Source organism: Chelonia mydas, chromosome 3 (genome assembly GCF_015237465.2).
Source record: "Chelonia mydas isolate rCheMyd1 chromosome 3, rCheMyd1.pri.v2, whole genome shotgun sequence".
NCBI classification, from domain to species: Eukaryota; Metazoa; Chordata; order Testudines; family Cheloniidae; genus Chelonia; species Chelonia mydas.
Window position 1 is genome coordinate 124,084,201 of NC_057851.1, and position 27,913 is coordinate 124,112,113.

The 27,913-nt window shown below is 40.1% G+C and overlaps 1 protein-coding gene across 1 annotated transcript in view; it reads left to right on the plus strand.

Annotated features, from left to right (window-relative positions):
• Nucleotides 1–27,913, plus strand: part of SMOC2 (SPARC related modular calcium binding 2) — a 173,303-nt gene that overhangs the window by 131,629 nt on the left and 13,761 nt on the right.

A 27,913-nucleotide genomic window follows, 5' to 3' on the forward strand; every position in this document is an offset into this window, starting at 1 on the left:
ATTCCAGTACCAAATATTCTGGGCTATCAAAAGTTGGCAGTTGTGTGACATTACAGCTGAGTGTTGCTGTGGGGAATGAGCACTCAATATGCTCATTTCCAAAATGTGGGTGGCAGGAGCCTTTTGGTTTTAATGAACTTTGTACAGAACTCAAACTTGAAGTGCAGTAGTCTTGCCTATCTGCCAGTCTCAACATGAGGTCAAGCTTTATCTCATATATGTATCAACACGCTCCACATCTTCATATGGACTTATGTAGGACATAAGACGTGCATAGTCCTTGTACTGTCCTCTATAAAGGAGCGAATGTACCCTATGTGAACACATGCTAACTTGAAATACAATACACGATGGTGTGGAAGATGCTTCTGAACACAGCTGATTGAAAATATTCCACCAACACTTTTTTTGGGTCATAAAATTGGGTCTGACTAATATTTCCCCCCAACCACAAAAAGTATCTGCTTTCTGTGGAAAGTGTTTTGACTTCATCATTGGCACCTGAAAACTAACAAGCAAGAAGGTACACCATGAGAGAGACTATCTGGCTCAGGATTACATTTCTTAGCTAGAAGTAACATTATCTTGTGAAGGAAAAATAGTGAAGCACACAGGCATGAACTAAGAAATATAATTAACCTGGATTTTCAGATTTAATGCTTAATTTCTGTGGTTTTGTGGCTTTAAATAAGACCATTAATATTGTTTACATTTAATTTTGGTTTGCTTAAATTTCCATTTTCTTTAACACTGTTTTTAAAGTTCCTATAGCCATGATACTTCCCCTCATAGCAAGGGCTAATTTTGGGGGGGATTTTAGTTTGAGAATTACCCTAACTGTAATACAATCTACTGGTTTGAGTTCATATGCAGATGTGGTAAATCCATGTGCTAAAAAAATCCTGAAGGTGCCTTTCTGATTTGTGCTTTAATATTTTAATCTAATTCTTCATTTCCAAATATTTCCTTAGGGCCAGATGATGATCTCAGTTACACCAAGAAATCAAGACTAGCGCACTAACTTCATTTCAATTATTCTTGATTATTGTTGGTTTAAATGAAATCAGTATTTCACCTGTAATAGTTTTACCCTTCCTGGCTGTACCTTGGCTCTCCTAAAAGACCAGTTCCAGATGCTTCCTGCTAGCATATTGGCTCCTGATTAGGTATCAGGTTAGTTTGAAGAAAGGATCCTATGACACTCCTCAGAAAAGATCAATATTTGTGTCTAGATATAAGTGGATTAACTGGCACCTGAAAGGTTTAGTGTTTAATATGTGGAGTTCATGCAAAGTCACAGCATAAGAGGGATCTGAGCTAGTAAAATTTCCATTAGATTTCTAAAAGTTCTCCCTTAGATTCAATTCTGAATTCACAGTTTGGAAGTGAAATATGGAGAAGGGAACAATATGTTCTGATGAGGGCCCCAAACCCGTAGTTCATATTAATTGAAAAGACAACTCTTGGCATACAGTTTTTCACTGGCTCTACTGGTCTAATGTGAAAAGAAAAGGAGTACTTGTGGCACCTTAGAGACTAACTAATTTATTTGAGCATAAGCTTTCGTGAGCTACAGCTCACTTCATCGGATGCATTCAGTGGAAAATACAGTGGGGAGATTTATATACATAGAGAACGTGAAACAATGGGTGTTACCATACACACTGTAACCAGAGTGATCACTTAAGGTGAGCTATTACCAGCAGGAGAGCCGGGGGGGAGGGGACCTTTTGTAGTGATAATCAAGGTGGGCCATTTCCAGCAGTTGACAAGAACGTCTGAGGAACAGTTGGGGGGGGGGGGGAATAAACATGGGGAAATAGTTTTACTTTGTGTAATGACCCATCCACTCCCAGTCTCTATTCAAGCCTAAGTTAATTGTATCCAGTTTGCAAATTAATTCCAATTCAGCAGTCTCTCGTTGAAGTCTGTTTTTGAAGTTTTTTTTGTTGAAGTATTGCCACTTTTAGGTCTAATATGGTGCTTCAAGTCCTAGCTCTGAACAGCTTATACCGTGCAGAACAAAACTCATGATTTGAGTTTTTTGTAGGAATGCTGCATAGCTAAGTACAGCTTTTTTTGGTTGTTGGCAATTTGTTTTCATCCCATAGTTTCACAGGGATAAGTTAGTCTTCACTTCCTCTCCATGTAGAATGGTGCCAGCACTGAGTGGCAGTCAGTCTTCAGACACATTCTTAAGTGTTTTAATGCTTAATGCTTTGCTTATTTTTAAAGGCATTAATTAAGTGAATATCTCTGAACACAGAGCATATTCCTATGAGCTTCTGATTGTCAAGACAATTGCTCAATATGCACACTTCTTTCTCCACTGAATTGTGAATTTAAGAGGATTATATTTTTATGATGTAACCAGTGTTTTCACTGACTGAGCTAATATTTTAAATATCCCTTTCTGTTATGAAGTCTTAAACTCTGAGGGGCCAATCTAGAAGTTATCTGGCAAAACAGCCAGTGAAGTTGATGAGAGTTTTGCCTGAGCTCTATACCTATCTTCCTGAGACCTATACCTATCTTCTTAGCAAGATGGGGAGGGATAGCTCAGTGGTTTGAGCATTGGCCTGCTAAACCCAGGGTTGTGAGTTCAGCCCTTGAGGGGGCCATTGGGATCTGGGGCAAAAATTGGGGATTGGTCCTGCTTTGAGCAGGGGGTTGGACTAGATGACCTCTCGAGGTCCCTTCCAACCCTGATATTCTATGAAGTGTCATCTTCTATGAAGAAGAACCGATAACTTGCATAACTGGTAAATGCTGTCTGTGTTTGAGACGAGTCTATTGATTTAAAAGTTGGAATCCACAGCTATAGAATGTAGTGACAGCTCTACCCTTTGCACACACTAAAACTGGGTACAAATGACATGAACGGCCAGTTTGGAATAGAACACTGAGGACAATAGGGGCAAGATAGGTATGAAATATGTGGTTTGGTTGCAGAGGCAAATGAGGGTTGTGGAAATTCTGAATGCAGTAGAATAAATGTTTCACTGCGCCGGGTGGGGCAGACGTGGAGAGTCTGCATAGAGCAGCCATACTTACTGGAGAGTACTCTGAGCATTGCTGAGCCAGGCTCTGTACATTATTTGTGGAGGGGAAGAAGTAGGCTGGAGACAGGTGGATTCACTGGCCAAAATTCCCGATAGTGTGGGAGTGAAGCAGCCATAAGTCCTGCATTCTCTGAGTCTGCAATAGTAGCTCCAGAGCAACTGAACCTGGGGAGAGGATTCTAGCCTCATCAGCCTATGCCTGTTTAGCTGGGCTTTGTGCTGGGAAGAGGATCTGGCTCTAATCTCATTAGCTGATCGTTATTTTCTTGATCTTACCATGGGCAGATCAAGGAGGACTACATGAAGAAGAGAGAGAACAGAAAATACAATAACAAAACAAGATAGAACAAAGTGTTACTATTTTTTGATATAATACCTGGATTGTAATAGCAATATAACACAATAGGCTTTAGGTTATACAGGAAGCCAAAGCCTGTAGTTATTTTTCAAGGCTCAGTAACTCTCATTCAGTATTCTTGCATCCTGGATGTCCTGTCCTGATCCCCTTAGCCCATGCTGGCCTGGCCATATCACGTCATAGGCACCAACTCAATGGGTGCTCTGGGGCTGGAGCACCCATGGGGAAAAATTAGTGGGTGCTCTGCACCCACTGGCAGCCAAGCTCCCCTCCCCGCCCCACCTCACCTCCGCCTCCTGTCCCGAGCGTGCCGTGTCCCCACTCCTCCGCCTACCTCCCAGCGCTTGCTGCTGCCAAACAGCTGTTCGGTGGCGTAGCAAGCTCCGGGAGGGATGGGGTAGGAGCGGGAACACGGCACACTCAGGGGAGGAGGTGGGGCCGGGGCGGGGATTTGGGGAAGAAGTCAGAATAGGGGCAGGGAGATGGCAGAGTTGGGGCAGGGATTTTGGGGAAGGGGTTGGAATGGGGGCAGGGGTGGAGTTGGAGCAGAGGCGGGTTGAGCACCCACCGGAGCACGTAGAAGTCAGTGCCTATGTCACTAGTGATTTATCTCAGCCCCAATTAACATTCATTGATTATTAAAAAAAAATCACCAAAATCCTAACTAACTCAAGAGCTGTTTAATACTTCCAGTTTAGTGACTGTTTGGTCAATAATACAAAGTGAAATTTACAGTAAAAGCAATTCAGCTAGCAGTAAAGCACCATTGGAAGACAGAGCTGTGCCAATGGTAGCAAAAGAGTAAATCTGGCTAATTAAAATGCGATATTACTGGCTTGGCCACAGCGTTTCCTTCACTGCTCAGTTAATAACCTTTTAAAAGTGTTATGTAAATTTTAAAAGGGCTAAATTGGGAGCAATAAATTCTCACTGCGTTTGCTTTTCAGCATATTTTTAAAAACTATATTTGTATGGAGTGAGGCAGCAATTTATCAATTCTTCCCTCCCACCTTCCCAAAAGAGCTTTTCATACTGGACCTCCTGTTGAATACGGCAGTCTTCCCAAGTGCGTGCTGCTCTATTCCATAGTTAATGTGTCTGTTTTGGAGGACAACTAATATAGTTTCAGGAAAATGACCTTACAAACAGATGAGTGCTAAGACAGGAAGTCTTCAGTCATTTATTTGTCCTTAGAATGGAAGAGTCTCCCTTTAAGTCTACAGCTGTGATCCCTCATATCATCCTCTCTCCCACCCTCTGATAAATGAATTTCTGGTTGTATTTTTGGTATAATAGCCAAATTATGGTTAAGTAAAAGTGTGTTATTCCTGGAAAATAAAGGATCAAACGGACATCACTGAAGCTCCATTGAAGTAAATGGAGCTATGCTGATTTACAGCCATTGAGGATGTGGACCTAAGGAGTAATCCAGGCCCCGCTGAAGTCAATTGGAATTTTGCCATTGAGTTAAATGAGGCCAGGATTTCACCCCTAATATTTCTGGGTGGGGAAGATGAGCTAATAGCTCTGAACTTCCATGATAAAGGTCTTGCAATAAAAATTTATAGCATATTGCTATTTTTCCTTGGTGAGAAGCCTGGGCTAAACCAAATGAAGCCTCTTTTGCAATAAAACCAAAGCATAACTGCAAAAAACAAACAAAACAAAACAAACAAACAAAACCTCACCACCAACACACCCTCCAAAACAACAAAACATAATTCTGGGAAATTTCTGGGTGGATGTTGTGATGGGTTTGGTCACAGAGACCCCCTTGGGACTGTCACCTGATGTGCTGGAATTACCTCTGAGCCTGTTTTTCCTGCCAGCTTTGGACTCCAGAACCCTGCCTTGTTGAGCCAGACATGCTAGCCTGCTGCAACATAGACCCAAGTCTGGTCCACACCCGCAAAGCTGCAGACTTTAACCAAAAACTGCTCAGCAGGTCACCTATCTCCAGCACCCAGGCACCCAGCTCCCAATGGAATCCAAACTCCAAATAAATCCATTTTACTCTGTATAAAGCTTATACAGGGTAAACTCATAAATTGTCTGCCCTCTAGAACACTGATAGAGAGAGATGCACAGCTGTTTGCTTCCCCACGTATTAATCACTTACTCTGGGTTAATTAATAAACAAAGTGATTTTATTAAGTATAAAAAGTAGGGTTTAAGTGGTTTCAAGTAATAACAGAGAGAACAAATTTCAGAGTAGCAGCTGTGTTAGTCTGTATTCGCAAAAAGAAAAGGAGTACTTGTGGCACCTTAGAGACTAACAAATTTATTTGAGCATAAGCTTTCGTGAGCTGCAGCTCACTTCATCGGATCCAATGAAGTGAGCTGCAGCTCACGAAAGCTTATGCTCAAATAAATTTGTTAGTCTCTAAGGTGCCACAAGTACTCCTTTTCTTAGAGAGAACAAAGTAAGGCACCAAGCAAAATAAAGCAAAAACATGCAAGTCTAAGCCTAATATTAAGAAACTGTTTACAGGTAAAATCTCACCCTCAGAGATGTTCGAATAAGCTTCTCTCACAGACTAGGCTCCTTCCTAGTCTGGGCCCAATCTTTTCTCCTGGTGCAGTCCTTGTTAGTTCCCACAGACATCTTAGGTGTTAACTAGGGGCTTTCTCATGACTGGCAGCCCCCTTTGTTCTGTTCCACCCCCTTTTATAGCTTTGGCACAAGGTGGGAATCTTTTGTCTCTCTGGATCTCCCCCCTCCTTCTAAATGGAAAAGCACCAGGTTTAAGATGGATTCCACCATTCTTCCTGGGCTGGCTTACACGAACACAGGAAGGCTTGCAAGTAAACAGCCATTTACAACCAATTGTCCTAGTCAGTGGGAGCCATCAAGATTCTAAACCACCATCAATGGCCCACACTTTGCATAATTACAATAGGACCTCAGAGTTATAGTTTATATTTCTAACTTCAGATTCAAGAATGATACATACTTACAAATATGATGAGCACACTCAGTAGATTATAAGCTTTGTAATGATACCTTACCAGAGACCTTTTGCATAAAGCATATTCCAGTTACATTATATTCACACTCATAAGCATATTTCCATAAAACATTATGGAGTGCAATGTCACAGATGTAATACATTAAATCCAGAAACTAGAAAATAGTACAGGAACAGATTTCTTGTTGTTAGCCTGTACAAATCTAAAATGATATCCTCCTGGAAAACAGGATGGGGATTTCCATTTTTAGAGCTGGTCGAAAAATATGTCCATTTTTCCCTGATTTTTTTGAAGGGGAGGGTAGTTGAAATGTTGAAACTGTTCAACGACTTCTGTTAATTTGTGGTTCATATTCTGCAGCTACCTACTTACATACACTAGAACCGTGTTGTAAGAATCAGTTTGAGTAATCTGATTTAATTGTGACATCTGAATGAGCACTACCATCAACATCCAAATCAGACAATGGTATAGAAGCATTATAATGTCATGGCAAGTCAGTCAACAACAACAGGCTGTAACTAGCAACTCCCACAAGCTGTACCATATTGTACGTTACCGGCTTGGCAGCACTCAAAAGGGTCTGAAAATACCCATGAAACACATGAAAAAACAAATGATATTCAAGAAAAAGAGAAGGAAAGAAACATCCTTACCCACTGAAAAGGGGTGAAAAGGAACTTTCAGTCTATGTAAGTGAATGATCACTAGAAGTGGAGATCATGAAAACTAACTTCGCTATACACCATAAAAAGTGAGAAAGAGAGATGGTGCTCCTCCTGATATCAGTGAAGCTGAGTGGGAGCTGGATTGAAGCCAATGTCTCTTCTTCCAGAAGTCCAGTGATGAAAAGTGAACAGCTAGCTCACCAATGGGGGGTTTTTAGTGGAGAAATAGTTCCAGTAAACCTAAAGAAGCCATTACGGTTTACTGGAAAACACATGAATATAACTGTGGCTCTTTTAAAAAAAAGCATATTGCCTACACTGTGGTTATGGGGGAGAGGGAAAAAAAGAATAATGGCCCCAAGTACCATTTAGTCTAATGAAGTCTTGGGTTTCACTCTCCCCAAACCAGCACTTCTTGGAACCCACTTGGCACTGTTTACTGGTGACAAGTACTGAGCCTGTAGAAATACTGTTGACTTTTTAAAAGATTCCTGTTAGTCAGCGTTGAGCTGCCTAAAAGCATGGAGCACTTACCTCTCTCTGGAGACAAAGAAGCTTCAGAATTCAGGACACGGATCCCCCTCACTTGTCCTGCACATTAAATTAGTCATCATTTGCCTATAATACAGGAAAAAAGGAAATGAAATTGTGCATACTATTTCTATAGGGGAATCTAAAAATTATTAAGGAATCCAAGGAGGATTGAAAGATGTGTGTTTGATTTTTTTTTTAAATGTGGACTCAGAGGAGGTTATGGGGAAAATCAAGATGGCTCCTTCCTTTTGAAAGAAGTCTGTATTAGAGAGTTAAAGGACCACAGAGCCCTTAGAAACAGCTGCTTGGAAATATGACTGTAGATACTGGGGTCTTGTCTGTGCTGGGCATAAAATCCTAGTGCAGAGTGAACCCAAAAGAGATTAAAATATCTCCCCCCCCCAAAAAAAAAACTTTGACACTCTTTCCCCTAAGCTATTAAGCTTTGAGAAATGCAGGAAAAACAGTTGTAATTTCTGGTACAGTGAGGACATGGGAGAGGTATCTCCTAACAACCAGGGGCAACTAGGGTGCAATTCATGGGTGAGGGGAGGGGAACAGTAAAAGCTAAAAAGATGATGCAGTCTAGATTGAATGTTTGCTGCCAAATAGATTGAAATGTTTATCAGCTGAATCTGGAGGATGGCAGGAAAAGCTTGAGGGGAAAACTTGACTGACTTGAGGGGAAAACACAAACATTTCAATCAACCAGCGTGGTAATCGTTATGAAAAAATGACACGAAGCCTTGTTAGAATTTCTTGGGAGTCACACAATAAGATGTTGTTCCTTTTAAAAGGCTTCTCCTTTATACCTCTGATAGGTAATTATAATGTGCTCTATAAAAATAAGCCATTAATTGATTTCCAAGGCTGTTGATCAAATGCTTTGAATTGCCTTGTTTTGATTCTACAGGTCCTGCTTGTTGTGGCACTTTATCTATACCTAAAATTAACCTTCAGCTAAACTGCTTATGTAAGTGTTCATCTTGCATCCAAGTTTGAAAATCTTGGCCCAATTTTTTTTTTTTGAAACATTGAATCATGGCATGAAATTTCACTTCACTGACACTTTGGGTAATTTAATATTTAAAGCTAAAATGACCTTGATTATGTCTGACTGACATAAAATGTCATGCAATGAGGTTTGCAAACTCCATGTTAAGAGAAATTAAGTAGACCATATCCGAAGTAGATACTCTGAATTCTGAGCACTAAGTGTATTTTTCTAAATGAAACATTTGGATTCTTTCTTGTTGTATTAATTGTTATGTGCATTCATAAGACATCCATAACTGCAGTTTTTGGAGCAAAAAGCATTTTCCCAAAGAGAGGGAGTATATACAGTGCTCCCATTCTCTACAGATCAAAACAACTAGATTGAGAAGACCAGTGGTGGATCTGTGATACAGGAAAGCAGCCTGCAGACTGCATTGCCATAGATTCCAAAATCTGCAGTTAGTGCAAAGACTGAACAAAAAGGTATGTGCTCTCGCTCTAGAAGTGCCCAGTGCATTATTAGCAGGAGCAATTTCCATTGGTAGGAGCCCACCATTGAAAAAGCTTTGATCCAGTACCTAAAAGTCCCCCTTTGGGACAGATCACCGAAATGTTCCTGCAGATGCTGTGGCAGGGCATGAAGAAGAGGTAGGCCTGAAGATACCTGACCTAGACCATCTAGGGATTTATAGATGGTAACCAGCACCTTCAGTTTCTATAGAAAGTGAGCTGATAGCCAGTGCAGAGTGTAAAGTACGAGTGTCGTATGTTCTCATTGTGGTCAACCTTATTCAGAAAGTGCATTTTGTGTTAACCAGAGTTTCCAAATGAAGTTTAAAGGTAGCTCCAGGTAATATTTGTCCAGCCATGGCATGTTTGACCATGCAAGGTCTGCCCCTGTGAGGAAACTTTGCAATCCTTTGACCGGCCAAGATAAGATAGCGTATCTAGCCTCCATTAGTATTTGGAACTTTGAGAGCAGAGATGAATTTAGGAAATCTTTGTGATGATTATTGATATTACAGTAATTTCTAGGGACCTCAGCTACAGACCAGGACCCCATTGTGGTAGGCACTGTACCAATACATAACAAAAAGACAGTCCTGGCCCTGGCTGAGGCTATGTCTACACTACAGCCTATGTCGGCATAACTTAGGTCGCTCATGGGTGTGAATAACCCCATCACAACGGTGACATAAGTTACACTGACATAAGTGCTCGTGTGCACAACACTATGTCGGTGGGAGAACTTCTCCTGCCAACATCATCTCCACAAATGGCAGAAGCTGTTTTATCATGCCAACAGGAGAGCTCTCCCCCATCAGCATAGAGCATCTTCACCAGATGTGCTGCTGCAGTGCAGCTGCATTGGTTGCAGCTGCACTGCTGTAGCGCTGTTTGTGTAGACATGCCTTTGCAAAGCACTTGGACAACAGGTGGACAGAGGTCCTCTGTTGAAGAGGCAGTGAAAGTTGTGCCAATTCCTCAAAACATTTGTCTGCCAACATGTGTCCCTCTCTTTTACCCAGATTGAGCCTAAACCACTGGCTTTCATCCACATCTCTCTCTGCATCAGGTATTTGGAGAGCAGGGACAGTGTTCTGTCTGGGTTTAGTGAGGAGACATAAAACTGAGTATCATCATGCATATGGAAACCCTAACCTAGTTCCTCACAATTTACCTCAGTGGCTTCAAATATATGATTTTACTCCTCTTGTTCAAGATACCTCATGGGATTCCACAATATTAGATGGGGTGGGATCTGAGTTACTACAGAGAATTCTTTCCTGGGTATCTGGCTGGTGAATCTTGCCCATATGCTGAGGGTTCAGCTGATCGCCGTATTTGGGGTCAGGAAGGAATTTTCCTCCAGGGCAGATTGGAAGAGGCCCTGAGAGTTTTTCGCCTTCCTCTGTAGCATGGGGCCTGGGTCACTTGCTGGAGGATTCTTTGCACCTTGAAGTCCTTAAACCATGATTTGAGGACTTCAATAGCTCAACATAGGTCAGAGGTTTATCGCAGGAGTGGGTGGGTGAGATTCTGTGGCCTGCATTGTGCAGGAGGTCAGACTAGATGATCATAATGGTCCCTTCTGACCTTAATATCTATGAATCTATGAACTGATAGACTTAGAGGTGGGTAGAGCATTTGCTCAATACAAACGTCTAAGAACTTTCTGAAAAGTTTCAGAGCACTGCACAGGATTCACAATGCTTCTTTATAACTCTGCAGGAATGCTCCTATCAAAATATTCCTAATGTTAGTGTATACTAGAAATCCATGAATTAATATGGACAAATAGCTTATTCAGTGCATTTCGCCCTTTTCTGTTTGTGAAAGTCTTGTGTTTGTTCATTATCTAGGTATTTCTTCTGTGAAAACTTCTTGGCCAGCAGATCATTTGTGAGCAGTTCAGTGTGAATGTTCGTAAATCAAAATCCATACCCTGTTGGGCCCTGATCTTGCAAACACTGATGCACAGGCTTAATTTTTCTATCATGGGTAGTGTTGTTGAAATCAGTGGGTCTGCTACTCATGGTAGTAAAGGTAAACGTGGGGGTAAGTGTTTATAGGATCGGGGTTGTGCTGGTTACACAGGGCCTGATTTTTCATAAGCATGAGGTACTTTTCAATGCGAGTTGTAGCTGCTCAGCACCTGTGAAAAATTAGCCCTATCCAGTCACACGGTATTGTTTTTGATCCCTGATTGGTTGTTTTTATGTAACTAGTCAACAGCAGTTTGAATTTCAGATTGTTTGAGTGTATAATTCACAGTTGCTGGTTAATTAGGCAATTTTAAATTAGATTTTGGAAAATATTCAAATGAAAATCAAATACTAATTAATCAAATTCATTTAAAATTTTGAATAGTCAGGCTATTTTTTTCCATTAGAGGCCCAGCTCTGCCATAGTTTTCATGATGATGGAAGGTACGAGGTGAGCATAACAAACCTAGATTTTATAGCAGTCCAGAATTATGATAGGGGGATGTAAACTTGAGCTGGGCAAATTTGTTCACACAAAATAAGACCGTGAACTTATTAATTTTTAGCAAACATTTCAAATCAAACCTTTGTGTAGAAGGCAAAGTCTTTATATAATTCTTATTGCCTCTGATTATGTGTTTCACTATATCACATCTGAAGGTGGTAGCAGTATAAAAAAATTGTGGAGCCATGTGATAAACTGCATTTGTTCCAAACCTCTGAGCAGTTCACTGGCATTCTGGCCATTATTAATCTATTTCTCCCTGGATTAATCCAAATTTTCAACCCCCTGAGCTGCTTCAAAGAGTTCCCCCCCCCAAAAAAACCCCACATCACACACTACCAAAGAATTCCTTCCCACCCCCAACTGGGCAATATTCAATCCTGCATTAGTGACAGATAAAAAGTCTGGTTTCAGAGTAGCAGCCGTGTTAGTCTGTATTTGCAAAAAGAAAAGGAGTATTTGTGCACCTTAGAGACTAACAAATTTATTTGAGCATAAGCTTTCGTGAGCTACAGCTCACTTCATCGGATGCATTCAGTGGAAAATACAGTGGAGAGATAAAAAGTCTGATAATTAACTGGAAATGGGAGATTCTCGGCTTCCCAATGATGCAAACTCCTACCCCTGGAAGTCCTCAACATATTGGACAGTGAAGACATGAAATTTTTAATGCATAGAAAAGCTATTGTAAGTCAATTTTACATGTTACATTTATTAGCTATGCTTTTTCTCTCCCTCTGAGCTCTACAGAGTTGAGCTCACAATAACAAAGAAACGTTTTTTTTCCAAAAAGTCATAATAAAATGTTTTAAAACTCTCTCAAATATTTATACAATAGTATTTTTGTGCAAAACACGTGGCATGTACACAGCATGTGAGGATGCTCTGCACTGTTGACTTAAAACCTTTATACCATACTATACATATCATTGTGTGTGCGTATATGCCTGTGTATAAACAGGCAGACAAAACTCACACACAGCTTGTTATACGTCCTAATTCATCCACAGATGAAAAGATGCTGAAATTCTTAAACCTATTCTGATAATCCACAAACATAAATCAGCCCAATAAAGAGGAATTTTCTCCTGGATTGGACAGAATTCAATGTACTGTATTAACTGATCTACTTCTATGTACTGACCTATGAGGAAAGGTTTAAAAAAAAAACGGATATGTTTAGACTTGAGAAAAGAAGACTTGGGGGATCTGAGAAGTCTTCAGATGTGTTAAGTGCTGTTATAAAGAGGACTATGATCAATTGTTCTCCATGTCCACTGAAGATAGGACAAGAACTAATGGGCTTAATCTCTCGCAAGGGAGATTTAGATAGTTTTCCCTTATATCTAACCTAACTATAAGGGTAGTTAAACGCTGGAATAGGCTTCCAAAGGAAATTGTGCAATCCGCATCACTGGAGGTTTAAAGACCAGGCTGGACAAACACCTCTCAGGGATGGTCTAGGTTCACCTGATCCTACCTCAGCACAGAGGGCTGGACCTGAGCACCTCTCGAGGCCCCTTCCAGTGCTACATTTCTGTGATTCTATGTTATTTTCTCCCCTTTATCAAGAATTGTGACATGCTTTCCAGAAACATATCTACAGATTTTCTTTAATCTTACTCAATTTATTAGTTGAATGTATCCATCCAGATTTACAACAGTCATTTTGCTACCAGCTTTTTACAAAATGTCTTATATACGGGATTTTTTTCCTTGTCAAGCCTTATTTTGGAATACAAAGAAATAGACACTATTTCCTCCAAATCTACTTAACATAATCCAGTTCATTTCTCACATCACTTCTCAACTCCTTTTCCCATTTTCACAGGATCAGTGTCCATGATTTTTGCCACTCCTTCTGGTCCATGGCATGAGTTCGTAGGTCTTAGAATTCCAGTCCTTTTCTCTTTAAACTTCTCTTGACAGAGTTTTTCAATCTTATTTTTGGTCTTCTATGCCCTTTCTTGATGTCTTCTTCCTTCCATGCTTTCTTGGCTCTTCATTTTTCTCCCATTCTTATCACATGTCCAGTCTACCTCAAATGGGCACTCTGCAATCTGTCACTCAGAGTTCCAAGTTCATCTTCCCCCTAATTTCTTCCATGCATACTCTGTCAACCGTCTACTTGCTTGCCATTCTTCTCAGTATACTGTTTCATGCTACCAATATCTTCTTTTCTTCCATCTCCTTAAAACCCACTATTTTCAAACCACAGAGCAGGCAGAGACAAACACTTTACCTTTCAATTTGTTACTTAGTTGCAGGTGTCACAGTTCTCCTGACACCTTTTTCACTGCTGCCCATGCACAATCCTCCAGATCTCTCTCCAATGGCACTAAGTGTACTTTCCAAGTACACACTTTTTTCCTTCTGACTCAGCTTCTCTCCTGAAACTTTAATCAAGAGCTCTTCTTCCACCTTCCCTATTTGCACAAGTTCAGTTTTCTTTGTGTTTACCTTTAAGCCATGATCTTCAAACACAGATGCCTACTCAGATACCATATTTACCTATTCCTCTTTGCTGTCAGCCAAAAGGGCCGGATCATCAGCATATATTAGTTTTCTTATTGCCCTTATATAAATCCATGGTACGCCCACATCTTGAATACTGCATACAGCTGTGGTCCCCTCATCTCAAAAAAGATATACTGGCATTAGAAAAGGTTCAGAGAAGGGCAACTAAAATGATTAGGGGTTTGGAATGGGTTCCATATAAGGAGAAGTTAAAGAGGCTAGGACTTTTCAGCTTGGAAAAGAGGAGACTAAGGGGGGGATATGATCGAGGTACATAAAATCATGAGTGGTGTGGAGAAAGTGAATAAGGAAAAGTTATTTACTTGTTCCCATAATATAAGAACTAGGGGCCACCAAATGAAATTAATAGGCAGCAGATTTAAAACAAATAAAAGGAAGTTCTTCTTCACTCAGCGCACAGCCAACCTGTGCAACTCCTTGCCTGAGGAGGTTGTGAAGGCTAGGACTATAACAGAGTTTAAAAGAGAACTGGATAAATTCATGGAGGTTAAGTCCCTTAATGGCTATTAGCCAGGATGGGTAAGAAAAGGTGTCCCTCGCCTCTGTTTGGCAGAGGGTTGAGATGGATGGCAGGAGAGAGATCTCTTGATCATTACCTGTTAGGTTCACTCCCTCTGGGGCACCTGGCATTGCCCACTGTCGGTAGACAGGATACTGGGCTGGATGGACCTTTGGTCTGACCCAGTATGGCCATTCTTATGTTCTTATGTTCTGTGTATCACAGCTGTCCTACTTATTAACTCCATTCCAAGATTAAAGAGAAGTGGACTCAGCACACTGCCTTATCTCAAACCCACCATCACCTCAGTATTCTCAGAAATTCCGTTTATTGTTACCACCTTAGCTAGGCCCTAAATCCAAATGATTATAAAATATATGTAGACAAGTGTGTGAATGTGTGTATATATATATATATACTCTCTCTCAACAGTGGCTTTGTAATCAGCTCACTAGATATGGGTTTACTGGTATGCGTGGTAGTTACTTGCTTCCAACTCGCTTTTTATTTTATATAATCCACCCCATTTGTATAATCATCCTATTCATTTCCACAGTTATAGAAATGTAAAAAGTATGGGCTAAATTCTGCTTCTGTTTGCATTTCTCTGAATTGAGAATAATTCCATTGTAGTCAGTGAAGATGCTCAGGATTTGCACTGGTGTAAATGAAAGCAGAAACTGGCCTAGCATATGCAGCCCTCCCAACAAAGAGCCAGTTATAAACAGTGGAGGACTCTGTTATATTTACTGTATCTGCATCAATTTTCAACAGTGAAATATTCACCGAAAGCCAGGAATAAATGGGATCATTTTGTGAACCTCCAATGGCACAGTTTGTCCAGAATTAGAAGGGTACAAAGCAAACAATGCCTCAGAAAAAGGCTGCTAATTTTTTATTTTATTTATTTATTTGCAGTGGTGGTGGTGGAGTTTGGAATATCTACGTTGAATTTTCCAAGATTTAAATATACTGGGCCAGACTCACTTTGTGGGTTCTGCCAGCTTGTTTTAGCAGAAATCAGCTTGCTGGCCCCGAACAGTGGAAAGTTTGCCTGCAGTGGGATTATAGAGGTACAAGCCATCCACAGCTCCTGTTACAGCAGGAGGCTTAGAGCCAGCCAGCACTTGCTCGAAATATGGCTCAGGCCAGCCTGGGCATGAGCAAGGCCAGGTTGGCCGAGAGCTGTACTGATCTCTGTGTCTTCCGGGGAACCTCAACCAAAGGGGCTCCCATGGAGCCCCAGATGGGAATTTAAGATGCTTCCCCACTGGGGAAGGCATAGGAATATCATCTATAGGCACAGCGTTCTTGTAGGCACCATTGGGTGGACGTTGATGTTTCTGCACTGGTTTCTGCAGGGATGAATCTGTCCCAGTAGTGTTTATCCGCCACAAAGTACAGCTTGATTGGTGGAGACCAATTAACAAAGGCCGGCATATTTAAGTGTGGAGGTGAATTTAACATTCCAGTCATCACTGTGGCTTTCCAACATTTTTTTTTTAGTTAGAAGTCAGGAACCTCTCTTCCTAAAAATATGAGCTGAGGCTTCTAATAATAATCTGTGCACATGGAAGGAAGAACGTGTGTGTACAACATGAGGCCTGGTAAGCTCTTGGCACTCAGCTAATTAGGAAGTTTCTCAGAACTCTAACCCGCCCTCTTTAGTCATTTAGTGGGATCAAAGGTTTCATAACTGCTTGAACAAATCCTATTTCAGTACCATTAGAGCGCCAGCTGGAATCCTAGGGACTGAGATTATTGGAACTACATAAACAGCACCTAAGGAGAGTCCGTGCTCTAGCTGGCATTGACGTGGCCATATTGATTTTAACCAGAGTCACAGATAAAAATAATTAGCATTAAATATACAACCCTGATGTTAAATTGTCAGCTTGATCCAGCTCCCATGGAAACCAAGATACGTTCCTAGGCTTTCCTGCCAAAATCAGTTTTTGTTCCCTTAATTCCTTTTTTCTCTTCTTAATTTTTTCAGGAAAAAAGAAACCCGTTTTCTCACTCTGAACAGTGGAGTTGACCTATTTACTATTTTTTGTGGACAATAAATTGTAGTGACAGTTGTTGAAATATATATTTCTATGTGCCAGCAATCCTCCTCTTTCTGTGACATGCCCTTTGAGGTAATTTTTTGTCCTTAGTTTTCTTCTCACTTTGTTCTTGCTGCTGCTGCTTCTTTTTTTTAAGAATCAGGGCAAACAGAGCCATCAAACTTTACGTGGCCAAATTGTTACGTGGCCAGTTCATTACCTTCTAGCATTCTGCATATCTAATTTACATGAATGTTTTAGAAAGGATCTATACATGTTTTATGGGCAGGGTTGTGCAGATTAAGCTCACTGGATATGGAAGATTTTGTTCAGGAAATATGTTGTCCTTGGGAAATGTTTAACCCAGTAGGGAATACACAAATTATTTGTCTGAAGTATCCATAAGAAGGAATCTTTTGAAATATACATCTTGACTCCTATATTAGCACTACACACAGTTCTATGGGAGTGAAATTGCTGGATCAAATCCTGTACTGCACAGACATACAGCTAACTTGGCAGCTGAATCTATAAAAAGATCAATGGACGATACAGTGGCAGTGAATGTAAGGTCCAGAAGCCATGTTTTTACGTATAGCTCTCTTTATGGCTTGTTTAAGAAAAAATGCACTACTGTGGTGCTGGCATTTCCAGTGTTTATAAAAACCAGGCTTGCTGTTCATCTCAAGTTGTATTTACTTTTGAAGTTCATTAATTTCCCTGACAGAGGCAGGTGGCTTGGTGAAACCAGGGTCATTTGGGAAGCGCGAGTGTTCTGGGAGAATAAAAACTGGCTGCTTATTCTACAGTGAAACCTTGTTTTGTCAAATTCCTCAGCTGCTTGTGCTTTGAGCTTAGAAACCTCACTAAGCATCTGGGTGAATGCTTTATTGTTGCTAGCTATCATTCATCTCTAGCTGTGGGGTGTCGCACAGGCAGACTTCACTTAATAGTCACTTCATGTGGAAGGTTGGAGGGGGAAGAGGCAATGTGAACAGATGCACAGTGATCTGATTCTCTAAGGTCAGCCCATGCAAAATCTCCCCTGGAAAGCAGAGAATAAAACCACAGCACTCTGGAGAAAAGAAACATGTATTTCTTATCATAATACTGTTATCTGAATGGTTTATTAAATCTGGACTCCCAATTCCAAATAAAAGCATTTCAAATCAGGACTGAACTTCATGAAAAATTTGACCATTGGGGCCTGACTCTATAAAGCTTTAGAAATTCCTTAATGCAAAAGGACTGTTTGAATACATACAAAGCTAGCTCACTGTACATTAGGTAAGGTACAGTAACTGCCTTCCCCTATATGAATGTATTTGAATGCAGACATGAAACCACACCAAAAAATTGTGTACTGAGAACTGTAGCAGCCTGGAGGGGAAATAAAGATTGTACAAATGTGAAGGAACACATTCCCCTCATCTCCTCCAGTAGTTGTGCCAATGAATATATCGATTCTTAAATGTCTGGGTGTAAATGTATTTTTTATTTAATTTAAAAAAAGGACTAACAGCACTGGCCTGTGCTATACTTGGTATAGACAGGCATGAGGCAAACTTCCCCTGTGCCTCACATCTCACGTACTTATATAACTATCTATTTGACTGCTGACCTTTTCTTGAGCAGAGACTAGCGATACCAAATTGTGTGGGTCTGGGAGACACTGACAAATGGGAATTAAGATGACTCAGCTGGCTTGTGATCAAAGCAGAATTTGAACTCTGTTCTCCAGAAGTGAAAGACTCGTTCACCAACCGCCCACCACAGCCACCCACAATCCCTGTTTTATCTCTATTTATATATAAGGCAGACCACATTAATATAGCCAAGATAGAATGGAGTCCCATTTTATACCATGATTAATACAATATGATTTACCGGTAAATAGGTAAAAAGTTTGTGGAACAGAAGAGTCATTTTTGATTAAGGTCTGCTTTAGAAGATATAAAGATACAGCTCTTATATAGTGTTTTCCTTCTAAGGATTGCAAAGCACTTCACAAATATTAATTGAACCTCTCAAACTCTTGAGAAGTAGGTCAATATTATCCTTGCCACACAAATGAGGAAATTGTGACACAAAGAGACTTAATTACCGTACTTTTCCCCAAGGTTGCTAAGAAAGGCACTGGATGAGTTGGAGGTAGAACCTAAGTCTCCTAAGTATCAGTCCTCTGCTCTTGTTACTAGAGCATCCTGCCTCTACTTTTATATGCCCCAAAACCCACACTGGACTCTAATCCAGCAAAGCAATTAAGCGCATTCATTGGAACTACTCATGAGCTTAATATTAAGCATACGCTTAAGTACTGTGCTAGATCAGGCCATTTAAATTCAGGATGGGTGAAGCTTATGGAGTTGCTGTTTGCAAAACCATTTTTTCCCTGAACTCTAAAACCATGAATATTTTTCCAAGGTTGATTCAACTAAATAAGGCCAGAAGGGAATACTATGATCAGCTGGTCTGACCTCCTATATAACACTGGCTTTCCCAAAATAATTTAGGAGAACATCCAAGCTTGATTTAAAAATTGTCAGGATGGAGACTCCACCACGACCATTGGTAAATTGTTCTAATGGTTAATTACTCACTGTTAAGAATATATGCCTTGTTTCCAGTCTGAATTTGTCTAGTTTCAACCTCCAGCCATTGGACCATATTATACCTTTCTCTACTAGACTGAACAACCCATTATCAAATATTTGGTCCCATGTAGGTACTTATAGACTAATCAGTTCACCGCATAATCTTCTCTTCGTTAAAATAGATTGAGCTCCTTGTGTTTGTCACTGTAAGGCATGTTGTCTAATCCTTTAATCATTCTTGTGACTCTTCTCTGAACTCTCTCCAATTTTTCAACATCCTTCTTGAATTGTGGACACCAAAACTGGGATCAGTGTCAAACCGAAATGCCTATAATTTCCTGGGTTGTCCCATTTCCTTTTAAAATATCGGCACAACATTAGCTTTCTTCCAATCTTCTGGAACTTCCCCAGTGTTCCAAATCTTATTGAAAATCAGCATTAATAGTCCAGTGAGCTCCTCAGCCAGCTCTTTTAACACTTAGCTGCAAGTTATCCAGACCTGTTGATTTTTAAAATTTTCTAACTTTAGTAGCTACTGATTAATATCTACCTTAGATACAAGTGGAATGAAAAGAGTGTTATCATGACTACATCTTCTGTTTTCATCTTAAATACAGAAGAGAAATATTTATTGAACACTCCTGCCTATTCTGCATTATTATTGATAATTCTACCTTTTCCCTCTGGTAATGGACCAGTACCATTATTAAGACTGTTTGTTTCTAATATACTTAAAAACCTTCTTCTCACTGTCCTTAACTCTGCTTGCCATAGATTTCTTCTTCTGTTCATTTTTCATCCCTTATCAATTTTCCACAATTCCTATGTTCTGATATATGTTCATTTCTATCAACCCTCCCTTTCTTCCATTTGTTAAATATTATTTATTCTTTATAGCTGCCTTCCCTTCCTCTCTAAACCAGGGGGATGTTTTTTGTTCGTCTGTTTGTTTTTTGACCAATATAGCTTTCTGGGCACCTAGTAAACTGTTCTTAGACAATTTCCAATGATCATTCACATTTTTCTGATTAAATTCTTCCTCCCAACTGATTGATAACATGTTAATCCCTTTAACTCAATGTCCGCACTGCCAAGGGTGTCTGTATTAGAGCACAGAATGTCCGTCTGCTGAAATTCGCTTGGAGCGTGCAGTACTTCTCTACCTTTTTTACTCCTCCCTCTTGCTTTCCGTGCATGGCCTCTCCCTTTTCTTTTGTTCCTTTGTCCTCCTCCTTCCTCCTCTTTATTCTCCGTCGTAGCTCTCTTTCATCCTCAGTTGCCACACACTGTTCTTTCCCTTTTCCCCTTAAATCTTTGGACTTGTCTATACACAAAATTTGCACCAACTTAATGTAAATCTGTTTACAAACAAATCTACTTAAACCCTAAGCAAACCCTTTTTGAACATTCTTATATTGGTTTAAACCTCACTTGCCCCTGTAATTAGCAGGCACAAGCTAAACTGAAACAAGTCAGGCTTAAACATGTTTAAAGGTTTAGGGGCTTTTGCTGATTCTCTATTGCTTCTGGCAACTTCAGTTTTTGACCAAGGAGTAGATTAGCTTTTGACATTCCACGACTTTGTGTGTAAACATTCACTGCAGTTTAAACCTAGCTTGTATTGGTTTAGCATGCGCTTGTGATTTAGGGCTTAAGTACATGCTGAATGGAACCAAAAATATCAGTTAAAATTTCACACCCTGAGTAATTTCAGTTTAAATCTGTGTGGATACCCTTATTTTGGTATTAAAATGCCTTTATATTCATTAGTTAAGTTGATAAAGGGTCAATGTTAACTAAATGAAAAGCATTTTAGACCAAAATGAGAGTGCCACTCTTTCATGATTTCTCTGTCCTCCACCCCCACACAGTATGCACAACTCAGTTTTCTCCTTTCTCTCTTTCTTCACTTCCTTTCCCTCAGTGCTGTTGGATGTTGCCCCTGCCCAGCAGCACTGTGTTTGAAGGTGCTACCAGTTTTAAAACTGCTACTGTTGCTGAAGGTGTTGGGAAGGTGCTGTTGTGCACACATGCAGGAATAAATGCAACAATTGGTATTTCTGAAGGACATTCCCACTGAGAAGATGCAAGGAGCCACAGTTAACCTAACATACAGATTAGTGGTCCAATGGAGAAAGCATCCTAGTAATCCATAATGGATTGCCATCATGTAATTGGATCATCCTACTGTAATACTATCTGAGACATTTCATAAACAAACTGCACACCGTAAATTACTTCACATTAAGTCAGCTGCACTGCAGCCTGGCAGGCATACACTTTAGAACCATAATTTCATTCATCTCCATCTTTAAGTTACCTTAATATGCTTCTGTCATTGCAGGATCTTAGCTGCCAAATATTATGTATCCATTTATTTAATTCTTATTGCACAGTAGCCAGGTTAAGGACAGTGTCATATTTAACTCTGAATTTCCCTGCTTTTTGTGGGTAAAAGTTAGACACCCAATGTGATGTAAACATCAGTTATTGTTTAATAAAGTACACTATATTGTATTTGGCTCCAGGGATCCATTCTACACAGATGCCAATTTTCAAAGGCTAGTTTGAAAGCCCAACACAACCACCCAGACCTCTGTTAGTGCCCTGCAGTAGTTATTTAGATGCTGATTAGTTAGTTGATCTTCATTTTTTTTTAAAATGAATTCTGTCTACTGATGTAGTCCCTGATCCCACAACATGCCAAGGCACCCTCAACTCCCTTTGACCTCGGGGGGAGCTGAGACAGTGTCAATACTGCATAAAATCACATCCTGTAAAACCACTGCACTGAGCAATTATAGGACTTTTCTTTGTTCCTTTGTTTTAGTCATTTCACAGTTTCTTTTCTTTAACTAAAGATTAGCCACTGAGACCTGAAACCACAAGCTGTCAAATTTAGCAACAGGTATCCATGAAAGTAACACAAATGCCAGCTCCAAGCAAAGGCTATATCAACACTTCAGATTTCCAAGGATTAGCCCGTTCCATGGTAAAGTAACATTTTAGCGGTTCCTGCTAGCTCTTGCTTTTGCTCAGTTTCTGTCAGCATTTTCATTTTGTAAACCCCCATTTTAATCAGTGCTGCAAAAACTCACTATGGATTAAAATTCAGTCTAAAACTCACTGGCCTGGGAGCAGTGTCCCCCTTCTCCCGTGCTATGATTGAAATTGGTGGGAATTAAGTTTCAGATGTCTTTTGGTCTGAGAAATGGTTTCAATTTTAAAACATGAATTTGAGGAATTGATTCATAACTTTGGCTATTTTAAACATTTTAACATAACTTAAACAGAAAGTTGGCCAGGGTATTGAAGTTTATCAAGTGGATGATGTCTGTCCTTCCCTTCTCCCACCCCCAGGGCACTGTGTGGCTCCCACATACCTCTTGTCTCACATTTATCTCCCCAACTCCTGCCCCAACTCACCCTACCCCATTCCTAACTACTCCTGTCCAATAGCGTGTTTGGAATCCACATGGCACAAGGTGTGAACACTTTCTTTGTTGGCTCCAAACATCCTGCTTCCACTTTAGCAGCAGAATTGCACCCATTTTGCTGCATCTGTGGAACTCCCCGTTTGTGGTGTGGGGCAGGGTATGCCCCATATCTGATTTGCATTCACAAAAAAGGCAGTTCCTAAATGGGTCTGAAAACATCCATTAAACGCCCCCCCCCAGGCTGCTGAGGTATCACAAGCGTTCTTTAAATCGTGGCTGATCTGACATGCCACACTGTACCATGCTGCAACACGTGGGGATCATAGCTAGTAGGAGGGCTCAACTCTCACCCAGGACATGTTTCTAGACCGCACATCTTGAAAAACAGCTACCATCTATGCAAATATGTCTGGGCTGAATCAATTTGAGAACCTTACTCTGAGCTTCCTCCATTCTGTTGGTTTAAAGGCAGATGATTACCAGTATCTGAATACAGTCTTCTGTGGCTTGTGTTAGCAAAGGGTGGGTGCAGTTGGGATTCTCATGTCTGCAGAGGAAAAAGTCTTGCTTAGCCAGAGATATCCAGGGAGGTAAAAGTACAATATCAGTTTGCAGCAAAGGCCACATTTTCCCTGCTTAAGTAGTCTGCTTAAGCTAATTAATGAATGTGGTAGACATCCCCACTAAGCATTTCCTTACACTTCCATTTTTGCATTTCCCTACAGAACTGTGCACCTTGCTACTCACGTCATTTCCAGAATTACAAACTGTTTTGTAATTGCTTTTTTTCCATAATGGACATTTAAATTGTTGTAATTTAATGTGGTTATTTTGTACTCATCTCCTAAAAGGAAACAGCCACATGACGAAAATACCTAAGCAACTTAAAAGTAGTAGGTTGTTTTTAATTGAAATTTAGTCGGTGTATTGCAACGCCCAAAATAACATTGACATTCATAACAATTGACATCCTATGTGACAACACAGAGGATCAGCTGGCTGTGGTGCTTTTATTAAACTGAATTTGACAAGCTATTTAAGAAAGTGTGGTTATGGCCAGGAATGGCACTTGCATACTTCAGTGACAGGTGATTTGGAAATACAGTATATCCGACAAACGTAAGCCTGTAAAAATGGCACCTCATTATTTTTCTTTCCTGGGCCTTATGATTCTTCTGTATCACATTTGCTTTGTTTACTGACCTACTCACCATGCTATAGCTTCAGAAAAATAAACAGCAGTCCCAGTCCTGCAATTGGATCCATGTGGGTAGATTGCAGTTTATATTCCATTTAATACCGGATGAACCTCAAAAGGTCATTTTGGGGTCATTTTGGCTAAACATAAGCATTCAAAATATCAGATGCTTCATCAAACTATCCATACCACTTAGGACTGCAAAACTGGGCTGGATATTGTGTAGGAAGGGACTCCCTCAAACAATTTCCAAACCCCCCTGTTTCCAATCAGGCACAGAGTAAAGCAAGAACAGTGTTTCCTCTGAGTAGGTCAGTACTTTTGCTTCAGTTTCCAGCTAGAAGCAGGAAAACAGAAATGCTCCACAAAAAAAAAAAAAAAAAATTTACAAATAAAGTCAGCCAAACTTTTTCAAGGTTTGCTTTGAATTTTACATGACAGTTGAGAAGTTTCTTATATTTCAGTCCCATTCACCTATGCTCTGTCCTCAAAACTACATCCCTGAAAAGTCACAGACTGTAGCATCACTCACAACACCATAGAAGGCAAGAAAACAGTTTTTCACTTTCTTTACTTTAGGTTGTATTTTAATGATTCTTCTTTTATTGCATAACCAGAGTAATAATAGTGCTAAAATATCCTCTCAGCAAACTGCTTGTGCCATTATCAAAAATGTCTTTGTCCAACTTCAACATTTCATCACTTGCAAAAACTAATTAATTTGCTCAGCTCTTCTGTTATGCACATCACCCCTTAATTTTAGTGTATTCAACCATGTAAGTAACATCGTAGTCTGCATCTAATGAACTTGGACTAACAACATTAGACATTATATATATCCCAAGCTCTAAATATTTTGGATTTTAATATATGAGCCTAAAATATATTTCTTTTACTACCTCTTGCTTACTATTCGCTCTGATTTTCTTAAAACAAAGAAAATTCACACAAAACCCCCAAAACACAGGTTTAATGGAGAGTTGAAATCTACATCCCAGTCCAGGGTTAGAAATAGCAGCCTGGACTGTCTGTTGCCACGTACGTGAGATACTGGGGCCACTGGATTTTAAGGCATAGTGGATCTATAGCCCTCCTCTGGCTCACCCCCATCCTATCTCACTGCATCCTTATGCACTGGACCATGCAGGGCTGGCACAGAGACCCTCTCAGCAGTGCCCAGCCCACCTCTAGTGTGGCCCCTCTGCAGGGTTTAAGTGCTGAGGATGACCTTGCCTGGCCCTCTGCACTACAGGTGAACTTCACCAAAAGGGAAGAAGGATGGGTTTGTGGTTAAGGCATTGGACCAGGACACACAGAATTAGGAGATGCTCAAATACCACAGGGCTACAGGTCACACAAAGTTCCTAGACAGACAGGAATTTTCCATTACTTATCTGAACAAAAGCAAACCTCCAGACTTTTATATAAAACTACCAGCAATAACAAGGATGTTCTTCTGAACTTTGCTCTCCATTGTACTTGTGCAACCCCACTGAAGTCAAGGGGGCTACATAGGTAGAAGTGACAAGACACTATGGCCCACTGTTTAAATCTTGTCACATGGAAAAGCATCTATAATCTTCAAAGGGATTTCAGTGTCGGGTACTAGCTTCTAGGGACAAGATTTAGCCCTATGTTAATATTAGCAAACAACAGGGAAGTAAAAATGCTCATGCTCAAGTTAAATGCTATCAGACTTAAGACAAATAACTCAAGAAACAATTTCCTCGGTTGCTGATGCAGCAGGAGGCTTAGTGTGATTACAGCAAATGACTCCTCTCTCTAATTATCTTTTTTTTTACCATTTAGACATTTTTACAGCAGTGAACACACACACTTTTCTACTCATTCCTGTAAGTGTGCTGCAAACGACTTTCTTTTGAGCTTGAAAATACTCTACTTTGGCGCACTAAGACTGGTGCTCCACAGAGCTAATTCTAAGGGGAGATATATTTATATAAAGATGTGTATATGTGTGCACACACGTGTGTATGCATAAATATAAAATACATTTTGCTTAACTGCTTTTATATTGTTGTGTTTCTAGCTGAAGTGAGGTGTTTGTGTGTTCCTGTCATGTGTGGTATGTATTTGACGGTTTAAGGTTTCTAAGGACTATTCTATATTTGACTGGAGAACGTAATTGTGGGTAAAACTAGCCCTAAAGTAAACACTTAATTCTGTGTTACATCTCTGAACTCGTCTCCAAGGCCTAACCTTGGAGTGTAACACCATGTGGTTTCAAATTCAACCCTTTAACAACAAATTATTTATATAAGCTGTCAAACCCACACAATATAGGCAGCAGTACAAAAAGAAATTGAAGCAAGTATACCATAGTAAAAGCCATAAGACCTTCAAAACAAACTAGCCTTTCCCTTTCGGCATGCAGTCCACTGAGAGTGAATTATTCATTACAATCCAACTAAATGTCCCCCTAGTTCTGCCATTTTACCCACAAGCTTGTGGGAAATTAAAGAACAGCATGAGGCCCCCAGAGAATTATTCTGAGTTGATAACACCTGCAGAGAACAGAGGTTTCACTATGTTGTGATTACCATGTAACTGCCCTCACGTCAGCAAAAGTTATAATTGGAAGAAACTGAATATTTGCTCTGTGCTTAAGTGGTGAGGATTTTGTGTGGTTCCAATTCATGTTAAGTAGCAGAGTTATAACTGAGAATGTTTCAGAGCAACAGGTTATTTGTTTTAACAGTAAGGTTTTTTCTTTACAAAGATTACGGTCCAACTGCTCTTGCAATTTTATGAAACACACAGTTAGGAACCCCAGTTCATTTTAAGCAAAATTGCCTGTAGCTGGCCTGTAACTATGAGAATTTTTTTTTTTTTTTTGTAATTTCTTGTGAATTAAGACATATATTTATTTTCTTGTCTGGCTTTGCCTCACATGAATTGCTAACGTCTGATTTTTGAATTTTTGTGTGCACATTGTGTGTGTCTGACAGCTGGATGGACAGCCACTGGAAAACATTCCTAACTATAACCTTTGTTTCTTACAGATGTGTCTAAGTTGTTACAAAGTGACATGAAAAAATTGAAAGGTAGCTCCTAAATTAACCAATTTGGATATTAAAAATAAGTCAAAAAGAAAGAGAGAGAGGTCAAGTCATCTCAAGCTATTGTTTACCTTGCTAATTTTTCTTCCTTAGTGATTTTATTTTCCATAAGCGCTGCCTCAGTTCTCAGATTGTGTTCAGTGGAAAGTGGAGAATGATTAAAGCAAAGAGGAACTCTTGTAGGAGAGTCACATTTGGTTTCAGATATGTGCCTTTAGTATAACGGAACTTGCTTTAGTGAATTCCTGTTATACGCATCTTACATGAACAAAATAGCCCTAGTGCCAATGGGAAATATATAAGAGAGGGAATTCGTAACTGCATACATGTATTACACATAATATTCAGTGGCTTCTGTTGCTGCACACAACTGCAAAACAGCTTAACCCATTCTGACTGTGCCACACAGGGCTAATATAACAGCAGCTCATTTCCTTGTATCAACATGGGACATATTAAACAATAACTTGCCAGACAAGGTTGAGCTTTTCAGTCTCAGATAATTCCACCTCCTTCTTGAGGGGCCATTATGAAGTGTAATAAAGTAATGAATGCCTACTGATACACTAATCTTCCTTCCCCACAAGCTTTCTACACATTCCCCTCTTCTGCTTTGTGGAAGAACACTAGAGTAACTGAGCCTCCATTAAAGTATTTACTAGTAATATACTAAAGATAAGTTTGAGTTGCAAAATACGGATTTCAGTCCCCTGTCTCCCCTGCAAAGTTTGTGGGTATTTGGCTCATGCTGGAGTTTAGTTCAGTCCTTTACAGAGATAGGGGAAAGCATGAAGTTTGGATCAGGATCCTGGGAGTGGGGGAGGGCTGGGGGATAAAACAGGTGGATTGTGTAAGTGAAAAAATCAATCTGTCAACAACTGTCAGATTATAAGCTGAATCCCTATGCTCCAGATGCACTGTTTTGAGATTGGATTTTCCAGTG